Source organism: Orcinus orca, chromosome 12 (genome assembly GCF_937001465.1).
Source record: "Orcinus orca chromosome 12, mOrcOrc1.1, whole genome shotgun sequence".
In the NCBI taxonomy this organism is placed as follows: Eukaryota; Metazoa; Chordata; class Mammalia; order Artiodactyla; family Delphinidae; genus Orcinus; species Orcinus orca.
The window spans coordinates 63,667,420-63,684,016 of NC_064570.1; positions in this window are offsets into that span (position 1 = coordinate 63,667,420).

Genomic DNA, 16,597 nt, shown 5'->3' on the forward strand with positions numbered 1-16,597 from the left:
TTTAAAAATGTACAAAGTAAGTTGAACAAGTTTTTTGCTTTTTTTTTTAAGCAGCATTGATTTAAACAAGAAACAAAATGCAAAACCTGGTTAAACAATAACCGTTACAATTACCACGGGGGTAGTGGGGAGGATTGAGATAGACCCTTGCTATAGGCAAGGCATATTGTATGCCAGTTCTCACACTAAGTTCAGAGGTATACTTTTCTTTTAAATTGTCATATCAAATAAGAAAATTGAACATAAGAAATAATTTATATTATTCAAGCTAAAATTAGCAATGGAATAGCAGTATGTTATTGCTTAGGATGGCATGTAGCAAATGGAAACTCTGGTAATGGATGTATCTTGAGTGTCACTCCTAGTCTAAATTCAGTTTACTAAATAATCACAATAATAATTCCCTTTTTGTTTCTCACTACCAGCTTCTTCTTATTATGCTTTATTTTTGCTTTGTTTCAGAATTATTGCTTCTATTTATAAAAATCTCAAATGTCATATTTCCATGCAACCTAGAAGAAGGAGCAGACTTCATCTCTCCAAGAGAAAGGTAATTATCTATGATATGTTTCCAGCCTTTTCTTGACGAGATGTTGTATCTAATGTTCACTTCTCTAGGGCGGGTATGCACAGCAGAAAGGCAAGGGAGGCAAAACGGAGTTACAGCTCTTGTTGATTGTTTCAAGGGAGCGGAAAAGGGGCAAGCCTTTGTAAGAGCTTGTTCTGAATATTCAAAGTAAGACGTCCAAACATTTAGGGCTCCCATTTGCTTTTCTTAGCAGGGCTAAGTCTTTTTAAATTATGTAAAACTAGAAATTAAAACACTGTTCTTTTTTGTTGTGATTTATAATGTATTGGTAAATTTAAAACTTTGAATGTTTACTTGTCAATACTGATCAAGAGATAAAATTAGGGGAAGAAGGTTATATGCTTTGTCTTAAAAATAGAATAAATCTTAGAATTGTGGTTAGAAATCAACTAGTTGGTATCCAGTTTGGGGATAAAAACTGTTTCTTTAAGAAATATATAGTAATTTTCTGCCTCAGCTGGATAAGATCTATTTTACCTAAAGAGTAATCACTCTTTATTGTTTAATTTTTTCCATTAAAGGTATCATTATCTTCATATATGTCTTAATTTCAGTGTCAGATACATGGATGAAGTGTAAAATTTGTTGGGTACATATTTATGTGTCAGATGCTGTTGAGTCCTTATTTAATTTTACAACATCTATCAGGGCAGATAGTGTTAATTCCATTATACAGCAGAAGACACTGAAGCCCAGAGAATTCAAGTAAACTGTCTCTAAATACAGCTAGTGCATGTTGGAGACAAAATTTGAACTAAGGTTTACTTAATTCTAACAACAATTCTCAATACAGCAGACCTTCTCCCAGGAATTTTATCTGTTAAATTACTGCTTACTTTTGCCTTGATTCTATATTTATTTATTTATTTTACTTTGTCAGTAGACTTTACTCAAATATCTAAATGACAGAATCACTCAGTAAAAGAATAGTGTACTTATATTTTTATTGTTCTTTATTTCTATGGCCTGCCTTAGAAGCCATTAAAATCCTAGAATTTGTTTAAGAGGACTTTTCTCTTGATTGAAAATAACTAAATGATACTTTTATAACTCGTGACTCTTTTGTTTATATAGGTTTATATTTAATAAATTTATGTATTTATATAATTTGTATTTAAATTTTTATTTTAGTTTATTTTTAAATTGTTATATATTTGTGTATTCTATTTATTATTTTATATTATATTCCACTTTTAGTTTATATTTTAATTTTTTCAGGCAACATGGATTTGTATCAGTTTTGTGCATGAATAGTGATGAATCCTATATAGCAGCAATGTTCTTGGTGTGAGAGTTACACGGTCACCATTGTCCCTGCCCTCCAAAATCTCTCAGGTCCAGGAGAGGAGATAGCTATGAAAATAGTTAATCATGGTGTCATGGATGATGATTATCAGAGGTCCTGATGAAAAAACAGCACACATGAACTTGACCATTCAGGTCATGGGGGTGAGGTATCAAGAGTATCACAGGGCAGGAAGGAACAGCAACACTCATCGATCTAGTCAATTGATTTTTACTGAGCACCTTCTACATGCCAAACACACTTTGGTGCTGGGGATAGACTAGTGCAATAGCTATTGCAAGCTTTTAGATCAGAGGAGATTAAGTATAGCTTTGTACAGGCAGGTCATAGAGCAATAAAAAAAACAGGGTATTTTCAAAAATGTATGAGTAGATGGATATTCCTGGAGTACTGAGTGGATGCATGTGAAAGGCCAAAGAGTCTAGAGAGTTTGGCATAGGTAGGACGTTTTGTACTTGAGTGCTGGACTAAGGTGTTTGTGGGCTTAATACTGAAGGAAAGAAATGGGAAAGTATTCAGTGATTTTAAGGAATAATGTTTTTGCTCTATCTCTGGTCACTTAAAAGCAGCAGTTCATATTCATGCCTTGGGCAGAGGCCCCTATATAGTCTTCTATGCAGAACATCCAGGCCTCTGGCATTTGTTTTGAATTGCTGGCTTGCTTGCCTACAAAACACATGGTTGTATTTCTGTGGCCTTTCGGTGACATGGCTTGGTGCTCTCAGTATTGAGAAGTGCCTCCCGCCCTCTTCTATGTCCAGGCTCCTTTGCCTGGTTTAGTGACCTTGACACATTTGTTGCGCTCCACATTATATATTCCCCTACATCTAGTGGCTTCTGCCATCTGTGAAACCCTGACTGACTGAGGAGGTTCCATAAGTTTTCTGGAAAAGAACATCAGCCTTTTACCCAGAGGTCCTGATTCTCAGGATGCTTTGCCAATGATCAGAGCTTGGAAAGTGGCTGAAGTGGCATCCATTTCTAGTGATCTGCTAGGCAAGACAGTAACATTAAATAAGAACACAAAACCATATATTTAGTTGCATTTACAACTCAGCATATGTAAGGACAGAATTGATTAATTTATATTTGCCCATACCCTAGGAGAACATGGAATTTGAACCAGTGCTGCTTTGACCTCTTTGGATAGTCAAGGGAGATTTCAGGCCAACCTGGAGAGAGGGGTGGTGGTAACCTCTTCCCCCTTCTCCAGGTTAGGGTCTTTTTAGGCTGAGGTAATAGAAAAGGGATTTTTGTAATATGACATGGGTTCAGAAAAGAGACACCATTTAAATAATGCTCAAAGATAAGCTAGCAGGAAATTAAACCTGGCAATATGAGATGGCCATTCTTTTAGGTTTTTCTTTTCATTTTTTAATATATTTTTACCTTGGTCTAGACTACCTCTCCTAACACTTCTCCATTCCTCTTTCATCAGTTAAAAAAAAAAAAAAAAAAGCATAGGTCAGAGGGGCTGTGATTGAAGGGGACCGATGAAAGGGTGAGACGCATGAGGAAGAAAGTCCAGGAGGAATTTTGTCTGCTGAGGAGCTGAGGGTGTGGGTCTCTCAGAGGTGCATGCATGGGGTGCTCTCCTGATGTCGGCTTGATTCTGAATTGAGACCTGATTTTATACTCTTTGTAGCTGTGTGTGTGTGTGTGTGTGTGTGTGTGTGTGTGTGTGTGTGTGCATGTATGTGTATCAGGTGCACTGATGAAGACAGAACCTAAACTTTTCCCTCTGATCTCCAATTATTGCAAATGTCTTCATGGTTGGACAGGGTGACCCTAAACCCCAGTTTTCCCAGGATGGTCCTAAGTAATACATGTTGTTCCAGTGTGTTTAGTAGCATACCTATCACTCAAAAGTGTCATAATGGCCAATAACTTAAAAAGTCACCTTAGTATTAAATAAAAGTAGAAAGTTCTACGTGGAATCAATGACTGGTTGCCACTGAAGTCTGATTCTTTCTTAGTTTTCAGTCACTCTCCCTATCTGGATAAATGGCATTGAGTCAGTTACTCAGAGTCTCCTTTGCCTTCTGTTTATCAGGGAAATGTGAGTGGTTACCTCCCTCTTATAAATAGCTAATTTACCTGGATATGGCATTTGTGTATGCTATTCATCTCTGCTGCTTAAGGAAACATGTTTGACAGTCAGGGGCAGGGGCCACACATTATCTGTCTTTGTGTCACCAGAGCCTACCATTGGATGCCAGGAAAGCATATAATATTTATGGGAAATGCCTTGATTTTGCTATTCCATCAGGAGACCAGTGTCGTGGCCCCAAATGTCACAATGTGCTACTGAACCTCCCTCCTTGTTCAGTAACTGGGGTGGAAACGTGAGCATCACAAGTGCAAGTCTAGGAACAAGTGGATCAGAAGGTGGGTGAGGGCTGAGAACAGGGGCCACTCTCATTCAACAAGTCAGGGAGAGGACATGCTCATTCAAGTTAGGGAGGAAGCATCTCTTGTCAAAGGAAAATTGCACCAGATGAAATTAACTGGCCAGGAAGACTTTATTAAGGACTATTGCAATAGGGGAGAGAGACTGAATTCAAGTCAGTGAAACTATAGGTGAGAAGGTTTTTAAAAGCTGAGGTGAGCTAATAGAAAAAGTACCTGGAAGACTTTAGGAGGGACCCTGGTCAACAAGAGTAGACCATCTGTGTTTGCTAATTATTAGGAAAGTTAGGCTTCTGCCTTCCCACATTGACTGAGAGATAAGGGCACTCTCTTTCTTGATGATCACATTTCAAAGGGATGGTCCCCAGGTCCTTGCGAACAAAATCCTTAGGTTGTAAAAGATTCACATCTCTAAGGGGCAGAGGGAGAATTTACAATTTCACATTTTTCTAGTGTAAATACTCTAAGACAAGGGCGTTTAGGGGTCTACAGTCTGGCAGAAGCCTGTCTAAAGTCTGGTCCAACTGAGGGGAATGTTGAGGCCATCTTGGCCACTCCCCACTCTCTGAACAAATACATCCCTGTTTTAAGCTTCAGGACAAGAAGAGATGAGTCTCTGCAGACACCAAGGTTTAAGATGCAGGTGAAGGCAAAGGAGACCATGAAACTTAAGGGGAACAGAATAGGCCACCCCAAAATATGTCACTTTGGCACATGGATTAGTTTGAGCTAAAGGAAATCAAGGCCCAGCAGACTCAGGAAGAGAGTTTTACTTCCCCCTTAACTGCCTAAAAGAATTTATATAGGGGGCCTGTACCAAGACAGGAGCTATTACCAGAGATAACTTTTTGTATCAGGAAAACATCTGCATGGCAGGGCAAACATTTGTTTACCAACCATTTGCTCTTCTCATCTTCCTGTGAATCATCATCCTCCTCTTTAGAACCCCAGACTCCTATCCCCTTCTCCTTAGCTTAGGATTATATAGAAGTCACAACTGCCTGACCACCTTTGAATTTCATGTCTTTGTGGGAGTCCCATATATAGGTAATTAAATTTGTTTTTCTCCTGTTAATCTGTCTTATGTCCATTTTATTATTAGGCCAGCCAGCCTTCTTACCTAGAAGGAAAGAATGGAAAAATGTTCCATCCCTACAGAACTATCTGACATTGAGCAGTCTAGGGGAGAAGAGAGCTGCTGGAGTTCTCTCTCTGCTTTAGAGATGATTCTGGCCTCATATTCTGCATATTCTTTGTTGAGCAAGGAAGCATACTCATAGGTGAGGGGAAAAGGGCTGAAAAGGCTGTAGATGAGAGTGGACCATGTGGGTAGAAAGGCATAGGACCCAGCAAAGGCTTGGCATGGGTAAGGGGGATTGTCAATCTGTAGTCGTTAGATCCTTTAGATGAGATTTGCTTCTCAGCCTTTCTTCTTTGCAAATGATCCAAAGAGTAAAAACTTGTTCTCCTTTTCTAGAACCAGTAGCATCAGCAGCTCCTGGAAACTTATGAGAAGTACATATTCTCTGACCCCACCCTGGACTTGCTGAATCAGAAACTTTGAAGCCCAGCAATCTGTTTTAACAAGCCCTCCAAGTGATTCTGATGCACTTCCATGTTTGAAAAACTACATATTAGATGACAAGTGTAATGATATGAGGTCCTTTTGTATCGTTTGATATATTTTGATAATTGATTATGGGGAAGAATAGAACAGGAACTCATTTTAGGCCTGGAGCTGTCACTGGAACTGACTGCTGTATATGGAGAACTCCAAGTGAGCAGCCTTTGACAAAGGGATTGATAACAATTAACTTTAAGCACCCGTGATTAACCTTAAGTAGCCTAGGCTGCTCCCCCAGGAGCCACAATTTACTCAGTCTAAAGAGAAGTTGTAGCTCTTTAGCATGTAGATTGGTCCAGGCACAAACATTTTTCTATTTCTAAGATTCTATTATTGTGGTTTCTGTCAATTGCTATGGCTTTTTCTTTTTTAGTGTAAGAACAAAGTTGAGAGGAAGTGTTAGGGGAACCATTGACAGAAACTGCCCACCCTGGCCAGGCCGGATAGTAACCACTTGCAAGTTACCTTACACCAGGAGGTCCTGGTAAGGAATGAGGAACTAACATGCTACCACCAACCAGAAGAATTCAGGTAAGGTCAAAAGGAGAGAGGAGACCCCAGTCCATATGTCCTACCAACCTCCCAGAATCCTTCTCACTGGAATCCATCTTGGGTGAGCAATGCACGCGCCACCAGAAAGCACCCTGAGCCAGAATGATTGGCCAGAGACAACCCAGAAACTAACCCCATTACCTTAAAATCCGAGACTGCAAGCCGCATGGCAGAGCAGTTCTCCTGAGTTCCCTTACCCTGCTGCTCTCTGCCTGGGCGCCCCTTCCCAATAAAGTCTCTTGCTTTGTCAGAATGCGTATCTTCTCGGATAATTCATTTCCGAGTGTTAGATAAGAGTCTACTCTTGGACCCTGGAGGGGTCCCCCTTCCTGCAACAGAAGGACACTGGAAAATCAACTGTAATGATTCCCTACTATGTGTTTGGCACGTACCTAATTTCACAGAAGAGGTAGTTGACTCTCAAAATGGTTCAGTAATGAGCCCCAGATAAACCAGCACAGACAGAAAACTTTGTTGAACGTCAAAGCTCATGTCAACTATCGGCAGGATAGAATAGGATTAAAACTCTCTCCATCTCACAGCAAAATAATAATTTCATGTAACACCATAAGGAGCCTTAGTCAAATCACTGACCCTGTAGTATCTCCCAACTCCTTTTTCTGACTTAAATATAAAAAAATGATAAAAATATTACTTGACAATTATTGAGTGCTTTCTGTCAGGCACAGTGCTAAATATTTGACATGTATAAAATCTCAATAAATCTTTACAACACACGTAGAAGGTAAATTCCGCCACTATCACTCTCATTGCAATAAGCGATAAAATGACATCCTCAGTCATTCAGCAAACTATTTTGGGAACTGGGATGTGAATCCAGACATCCTGCCTCCTCAGTGCTCTTAATATTGGTGACACCTCACTCCTGAATTCTTCTCCTACTCACATAACCTAATATTGGAGGGACTTTCCTCAAGCAACAATGCCCAGGGCTCCCTGGAGAGCTAATTTTTTTGGGTCTGTCTCTTTCAAGTGAATCCATGGCACATCCCCAAGAAATGATTCTCTTCTTTTCCTTTCACAGGATGGTGCAGCTTGTGACCTTTGGATGCCAAAGAAATCTCTCTCTTTGTCCCAACTTCCTCTCTGTAATCTGGGTGTCACCATGCTGTGATGCACCTAGTCTCCCCCAGGACAAGCATCGTCCACACAAAACTCTTGTACACACTTGCCTTGCTCCCCTTTCCGGATATACTCCTTCTTTTCCTAGAAAAGGATAAATCGGTGGTCCTCATTATGGAATGGCTGAGAATGATTTAGTCTAGGGACAGCAGTCTGATCCAAAACATCTGATCCTTTTCCCCTTCACATCTTAATCCCTAGTGAGAAAAGGCGCATGAAGATCCTGTCTCACCAGGTGTTCAAAGGGAGACAAGTGTGGGTCAGCAGCTCCCACCCTGGGGAGAAAGGACGCGGATGTTTCCCTCATTATTTCTGGGAGGCCTAATCTCACTTTTTCTGCAAGGCTGTCCATTTATCATGATTAACTCCTTCTTTCACCCAGAGATAAAACATTTTTTGGGGAGGAAAATAAGACAGATATTCTTGGCTGGGATGATAAGGAGAACTGGGATTGGATGGGTTTGGCCATAGCTCTGGGAGGTTATGGCAATATGGGAATACTGGAATATTGGCCATCAGAACAAATTCCCCTCGAATCCATGGGGGGGGCGTGTGGGCAGGGATACAGTGGGGGAGAGAAAAGCACTCAAAATCATAGAATTTAGTCATAGTATTTTCAAGGAAAATGTCATTTTGATATTAATAGTAATGTAAAAGAGTACAGAATAGGAATTAAGGCTTGCTTATAAATTATTGTGACTGGTTAAAAAGTCACCTAACTATTACTTAGTTCGACAGTGCTTTAAAATAAATGTTCTATGTTTGCTCATAGCCAACTCTTTTGACTTTATAATTATATATGAAAAGTATTTCTGTCACTTGACATTCTGAGGAATATTTAGGCGTGTGGGATTTAATGCTAGTTGCATGAAGGTACTGTAACCTGAGCTCAAGTCAATAGCTAAGTATACTCATTTGGTATAATGCTCAAATGTGTGTGTGTGTGTGTGTGTGTGTGTGTGTGTGTGTGTGTGTGTCTGAGTGTGCGTACTTTTGACTTCAGTTTTAATATGTGTCCGTTTTAACCATATCTCTACATAAATAAATAATGTGGCAGTGGCATATAGAATCTTAGCTTCAAATATTATCATATTGACATATTGAAATAGGAATTATTCAAAATTAATTTATTTTTGATAAAGTTTTAATTATGCCCACAGAGACATACAGTCTTTAAGACTATAGGATCAAAGGATGCAGAGATTCTTAAGAATTTAAGCAGATTATGATAGCAAGTTAGACAACAGCATAAGAGTTTTAGTCTCATTAAAACTAATTTGGCCATTTTATAAAATTTCACATTTAAGTTAAAATAACCTGAAATTTTAGCATAATGATCAAAATTATTTTTTTATTTTTAATGTTATATTTAATTTTTTTTAATTTGAAAAATATACTTTCAAAAATTGAATGCTTCAACAGATCAAATCAAGGTCCATTTCATGATTTTGCCCAGTGTCTGTGACCTATAGATCCAAGACTAGATCCTATCGACCACTGTATTTCCTTCGAAAACTCATTGTTTGAGAAAACTGCATCCTTGTTGCCCTGGGCTCCATCACGGTTCAGATGAAAACTTTCTCAGCCGGCAACTTACTCTGTCATTGCCAGGTATAAAGTTTGTAAGACTTGTGGGGTGTGTCTTATCAAAAGTACCAAATGGAGTCTTTTTATATTTAAAAAGGTAGAGGGTCAAATTTGAAATCTCATTTCTGAGGATGTTTGTACACAGCTGATCATACAATTGCATCTTTGTTCTACTGTGGTTCCCACTGCTTGTCAATAAATGGAGCTTCTGGGATACCCACTGTCACCTAAAAATTAATTCATATTAAGTACAATTTTAAGGTATTATCATGCACATGATGATAAACATAAGCACTACTAACCCAATAATCCAACCACCAGGGATCAATTTATCTTTAAACAGATGGTATAGTGACAAATTAGCCAAAATGTAGGAACCATGGCAAGATTCTGGGAAATGCAAACAGATGTTTACAGCACAATGATTGTGATCACATTCACTTGCACATTCATAGAGTGCTGGTGCCTTCTGCTGCAAGGGGATTTTTATTTTGTAAAAGGAGTTTTAATGTCTACATGAGTGTAATCAACAGTTCCCTCAACATTAGAAACACTCACCTGATGCCAGTGTAAGCATCTACACACTGTAAAAGTGGGTCTATGGGAGAGAGAGTAGCAAGTATTCAGTGCCCAGCCCTTACTCATAGGTGTCATGTAATTTGGGTTTTGCATTTCTTCAGTTGAATTTCTTATTAGCCTAACAAGAGAGTAGCATCATTACATATATCATTTTGTATATATACCTGCATACATATATGTTTACACATACATATATTAATTAAACCTAAAGAAAACAAAAGTAATATGACTCTAATGTTTAATTTGTATATTAGTTTCCTGGGGCCCCCATAACAAATTATTACAAACTGGGAGGTTTAAAACAACAGAAATGTACTTTCTCACAGTTCAGGAGGTCAGAAGTCTGAAATCAAGGTGTCAGCAGGGCAATGCTCCCTTGTAAAGTTCTAGGAGAGAATTTGTTTCTTGCCTCTTCAGCTTCTGGTGGCTACAGGCATTCCTTGGCTTGTGGGCACATCACTCCAATCTCTGTCTCTGAGGTCACATTGCTTTTTCATCTTCTCTCTTCTCCTGTGGGTTTCTGTCTCAAAACTCCTTCTAATGAGAATGCATGTGATTGCATTCACACCCCACCTGGATACACCAAGGTAAGCTTCTCTTCACTTAGTTATATCTTTTGTCATACAAGGTAATACTCACATTTTTGTCATATAAGGTAAAATTCACAAGTTCCAAGGATTAGGACTTGAATGTATCTTTCTAGGGACCACCATTTTACCCACAACATCTTGTTAATTCAATTATCCTGATAGAAAAGTCATAGATTTCGTTCGGCTGAAGATTGCAGTCCTTATCACACTAAAATAGTTTCCACACAGCCATTTTTTACATCCATCATTTAATTTAAATCCAGTCTGCTTATTAAAACTTACGCCATGAATGTTACTTTTCATCTTTAAATCTTTTTTCTTTCTCCTCTGATTCTAGAAGGACTATTCCCAATTCTAAGTTGGCGAATGGGAAGCATCAGAGAGGGATAGCCACATGTGTTCTGAGTGGCCACGCAGAACTGACCTTAAAGAGAATTAAGGCAGCAGCAAAGTCACATAAAAATATAGAAGCTGGCACTTCAAAATCAGAGTTTAAAAGGGAGAAAGAGAGAGACTCAGGTAAAGAATATCCTAGGGAAAAGCACATGTTTAAACACACAGCTTTCCTCTGGAGACTGCATAGCACTGTACCGCTTGAAACTGCTCGCCCAGATTGCTTCCTTCTCAGCTTTGCACAGACTCACTTGGCAGCACGTGTGTCTCATACTGGGTTCCATGCCTCATTGGTGTTTCCCAGGGCTGTGATATCAGTAATTGCTATTGCTTCCCCATTGCAAACTGGAAGAAGGAAATTTTCTTTCATTTATGACTACATCGCAAAACGGCGGGTGATATTTCAACTTGCCCAACTGGTATATTTTTCCTTTGTAACCACGATACACGGGGAGCCAGAAGCATATTCCGAGCTTTGAAGACCTCCCGAAGGCAACCAGACTTACAAAAGGCTTCAATCCACATGTTGTGACCTTCTATCAGAAGTGTGGAAGAGGAGGCATCCAGAAAAGGACTACCAAAGGATCCCAAGCACATGAAATATGACGCACGAAACAAAAGAAATTCATCTAGAGCACATTCTTGCACACAAAACTATGAGGAAGTGCAAATTAAACAGGGCCAAATCCTACATCTTGAAACAATCTCTTGGCCCTGTCTTTTTCCTCAGCACCCTTTCTGTTTATCTCATTTAATTTGCTGAGAAACCTCTGGAAGAAGTTGTTTACTCACGCTGATGACATTTTCTATTTACTCACACTTTATCTAACTTCAAGGAATCTGGTTCTCATCCCAAATTCCACTGAAACTGTTTTATCAACCATGCATTTATTCATTCAACAAATATCTTGTGCCAGACACTCTGCTGAGTGCTGGTATACGGCGATGAGCAAAACAAAAGATCTCCACACTCACGGAGCTTACAGTCTATTGCAGCCACTCAAAGGTTAGGGGTTCAAATTTTGAGGACCCCAAAGAGCTTTTGTTATATGGATTATACCCATCAATATTTACTAAATTAGAAGTTAAAACATATATTTTAAAATATGATGTCGCTTGGATTAAAGTAATGCTAGTAGAAATAGAAGAGTTCTAAAATATATCTTGAATGTAGAATCCATATGAGTGATGGATTGGGTGTGTTGATGTTGACCTCTGGATGACATTGATAACAAAGTAATTAGAGTTGTTTTATACTGAGATATAAATGAAGGGTTCTAGTTTCCGTATATACTTATTAGAATGCTACTTTTGTTGTGTACTTCACATGTATTTTGCTTTACACTAGGAAAAAATAATCATTTAAAATTCTTTTAAAAGTAAAAGTCACTTTTACTTCTCTTTTCTTGTCTTTGTTAACATTGTTAATGCCTGGCAACAGATCATACCCCAAACTCTAGCCTGTTAACATAAGCTCAAAAGTTATTTCTTTTCCTCTCAAAGACACTGATTGGATCTCTAAAGGAGGATTTTCCATTCTTTAGTTTCCTAGTCCTTACAGCTTGTGTACACTACATCTAACAGTTTTAGTAGCATTTGGCTAATCTTTCCAATTCTTTAGCCAAGAATGATTATCAGGTTAAATTTATGTGTTATAGCCAAATTCCCCATCTTTTGGCAGATCCTGAAAATTGTTCTGAAGTATGTCACCTTTTTGGCCCAGTTGGAATACTTGTATAAAAAATCCTTAAGGATTTTCATAAAAAATACAGATTCTTAGTTTTTTGAAACCCAACTGTGTTGGTACTATTATCATAGGCTTATCACTGACGTTTTAAATTATATATAAAGCTGGTTTTTAAAATTTACTTTAACTCTCTTAAATATGTAATAAGTATATACTTGGTCACTCCTATCATTCAATGATCATGCCGTTGCCTCAATACTTCTATGCTTGAAATTCTCCAATGATTTTTCCATTGCCTGATGACTAATTTCTGAAATTCATCTTTGCTTTCATAGGTCTTTGTGATTTCATTATGTCCTGCTTCCTCGTTTATGTCTTTGGTATTGCATATCATTGGGCTAGGTGACCACAGTGGTATCTTTCTAATGCTAAAGTGATATTCCATCTCCCTAGAATAGAATTAAGGATCAGGATTGATGGCAAAATGATAATTGAATTTTTAGCTACTTGATATAACTTCAATCTTACTATATATGAAAGGTTCCATCTAAGGTGCCTAGAAACTTACACTGATAATATTGAGCTACTGTCTCAATCCTCTGAGGGACATTGGAACCCTGGTGTGTTACTGGAAAACTGTACACCCTTAATTGCCCATAATTTCAAAAAAGGAGAGTTTATGTTAATCTCTGGTATACTTATAACTGGATGTTTTGGGAATATTTTATAAAATAGAAATACCACCAGAGGTCTTCAGAGTTTCAACATGAACAAGTATATTACATATGTCAGATTACACCTCATTCTGTTTTTCCATTTGTTAAAATTATGTGCTTGATAGAGATGCCTAATTTTTCTGAAGATAATCACACATACCTTCATTTATTACAAAATTCTTTTCTAAATTTTAATCTGGATATGGTCATATTGCTATTAATGATAAAGTTGGAGTTAGAATCTGTTTAGACTCCTGGCTCAGTGATCTTTCCTTAATCTCACGCTTGTCATTGCCCCTGAATACTGTGGTGGTTCTCACAGATGTCTACAACTTCTTTGAAACTCCTCCCATCAAAAGGTGAAAAATGTACCCAAGTAATTGGATCATCCAACTGAGGAGATTTCCAGGTAGGGTGCTTGGGGTGCTGCCCAGCTTCTTCTAATTGCTTAATAGTAAAATGTGTGCAAGGGAGAGAAAAGTTAAAGAAAGCATTGTTAAATATAAAGGGGCCTGGGCTTGCTGGGTTCAAAAATAAAATGGATTCTTATTCCCAGACTCTCCAGATTGCAAAAGATGCTATAATTAAATAACAGCTTCCAGGGAAAGATCAAATCTAGGGCACTCTCAGAAAAACATGGTCTAAAGATAAAACCAAAGATGTAACTGTAAAACCCTTTGTTAAGACCTCAGAAAGATTTAAGGTGGTGTCATATAGATGCTTTCAAATAGACAAAAGGCCCTTTAAGAATCTTGAGAGAACTGTCTCCACAGTAGCATTCCAGGGAACCCTAAAGTAGAGCAGAACTCATCTTGAAGAGATTTTTTGAGGGGGTGGGTGGCTTTTGTCTAGGAATTTTTTTTTTAATTGTATCAGCTTGAACTATAAAAGAAAAAGACATTACAAAGTTAAAAGAGTCCTTTGGGCTCCAGAACTATTATGGGCAGTAAGAAGACTAAGGAAAATAATCAGCTACAAACAGCCAGCCATGTTTCATGTAAAAGGAAGGAAGACTTAAAGGGCGGAGCCAGGAACCAAGAGGGCAGCTCTAAGACCTTTGAGAACTCTTCCAAGAAATTAGGACTAGCAGTGTGTGCCTGGCTAGAATTAGGCATTGCTATGGGTCAGTGACTGCTTTATACCTCCTGTTCTTCTATTTTTTCGAATGGGTTTGTCTTTAATGATTATTTTATGTCTGTGCCACCATTGTATGAGGTGCCATCTGTCTGGGTATCAGATAACTTTTATTTAATTCAAGGTCTTTAAATTGAGAGAAACTACTCAAGGAGCTGTAGTCAAGTGACACACCCAAGAGTCTCATGTCACCCTGACCTGATATAAATGAGGAAATCCTGGACCTCAACCTTGAGCCCAGTGCTGTAGGGCTTTTAGGGAGGTCTTATGAGGAGATGAGGTATTTTTCATGTTGAAGACATGTAAGTAATTTGTGGCTCACACAGAAAGGACTATGGTAGTTTTAAACATGTCCACACTCCTCCCATTAAAAAGAGGGAGATTGTTTCCTCTCCCCCGCAATGTGGGCTCTTACTTTCTTCCAAAGAATGGAAGATGGCACCATTGACACCTCATGACTATGAAGCTCGGTTAGAAAAGGACCACAGTTTCTCTCAAGCTCTCTCTTGAGATGCTTGTCCTTGAAATCAGTCTCTGTGTCATGTGTCATGGGACAGGTGAGACCACATGGAGAGGTCACACTTAGGCATTCTGCCCAACGGTCCCAGCCAAAGACCCTGTCGACAGCCAGACGATCCCCAGACTTGTGACTGAATAGGCCTTCATTTGACTCCAGTCTTCCAGCTGTTCCAGCTGCCATCAAAAGGGGCAGAGGCAGAGGCTTATCCAAATTACAGATTCAGGAACAAAATATATGCTGTTTCAATCAAAGTTTTAGGATGTTTGTAACATAGCATCAGATAACTACAATAGACATGAAAAGTTAAGTTTAATAGTAAAATATAGAGAAGTCTTTATATAGTAGTTCATGTAAAAAAACATATGGGCATTACATTAGTGCCAAGCACATTAGGAATAATTATGTACTGTAATCTTATTCACAGTTTTCTTGCTTCTCCAAAGGTTAGATCCTTGAGGGCATAGCTATGGTCTTATTCACCACAGATCCTCTGGCGCCAAATCATTCCTAGAACATCACAGCTGCTAGACCAAAGAACTCTACTTTCAAGAGCTTACTTACATTCTACTGTGAGAGAAAGAATGAAAGAATGAAAAAAAAAGAAAGGAGGGAGGGAGAGAGGAAGGAAGGAAGGAAGGAAGGGAGGAAGGAAGGAAGGGAGGAAGGAAGGAAGGAAGGAAGGGAGGAAGGCAGGAAGGAAGGAAGGAAGGGAGGAAGGGAGGAAGGAAGGAAGGAAGGAAGGAAGGGAGGGAGGAAGGGAGGAAGGCAGGAAGGAAGGAAGGGAGGGAGGGAGATCTACCTAATGATAAGTGCCATGAAAGCAATTACAAATGTTGACTTGATGAAGAATGGCTGGTTGTATTAACATCACTGGTTCTTCCAATGGTCTTCTCTAAAGCTCAAATTAAATAAAAAAGAAAAGTATGTGTAATGAAAGATCACTGATAGTTATTAATTCTACCCTTGGACAAATAGCCACAGAATAATAGCAGATATCTTTGAGCTAAATCTCCAGGGAGTTCATGATTTCCAGAGGATGGGAATGGCACTCCTTCTATTTCAGCAAATCCCTCCTGTCCCTATGGTGAGTTTGAACACAGCCCACTGTAGATTAATCTCAGCTCTGACTTACTCCACATATCCTTTCTAGCTCACAGGAAAATGAGGAAACCACCAAAACTAGGAATCATCTAAAATTTGAAGCAGAGGGGCTTCCTTGGTGGCGCAGTGATTAAGAATCTGCCTGCCAATGCAGGGGACACGGGTTTGCATCCTAGTCCAGGAAGATCCCACACGCCGTGGAGCAACTAAGCCCCTGTGCCACAACTACTGAGCCTGTGCTCTAGAGCCCGCGAGCCACAACTTCTGAATCCTGTGTGCTTAGACCCCGTGCTCTGCAACAAGAGAAGCCACTGCAATGAGAAGCCCGTGCACTGCAACGAAGAGTAGGCCCTGCTCGCTGTAACCAGAGAAAGCCCACGCGCAGCAACGAAGACCCAACACAGCCAAAAATAAACAAACAAATAAATAAATTTATTTTAAAAACTAAATAAAATTTGAAGCAGAGAAGGCACAGCCTGGACTAGACATTTGGTGGTAAGGAGCTAGTCCATGAGGCACTGAGCAGTTGCATCTGTTTTTCTAGAACTTCAAGCACACACAGCCTTTACTAATCTTGTACAGGGCACAACTGGCAAAAGTCAGATTCACAGAGAGGAGGGGTAGCAGCCTCCACAGCAGTCCATCTACTCAAGGTGCAGAGAGGAGG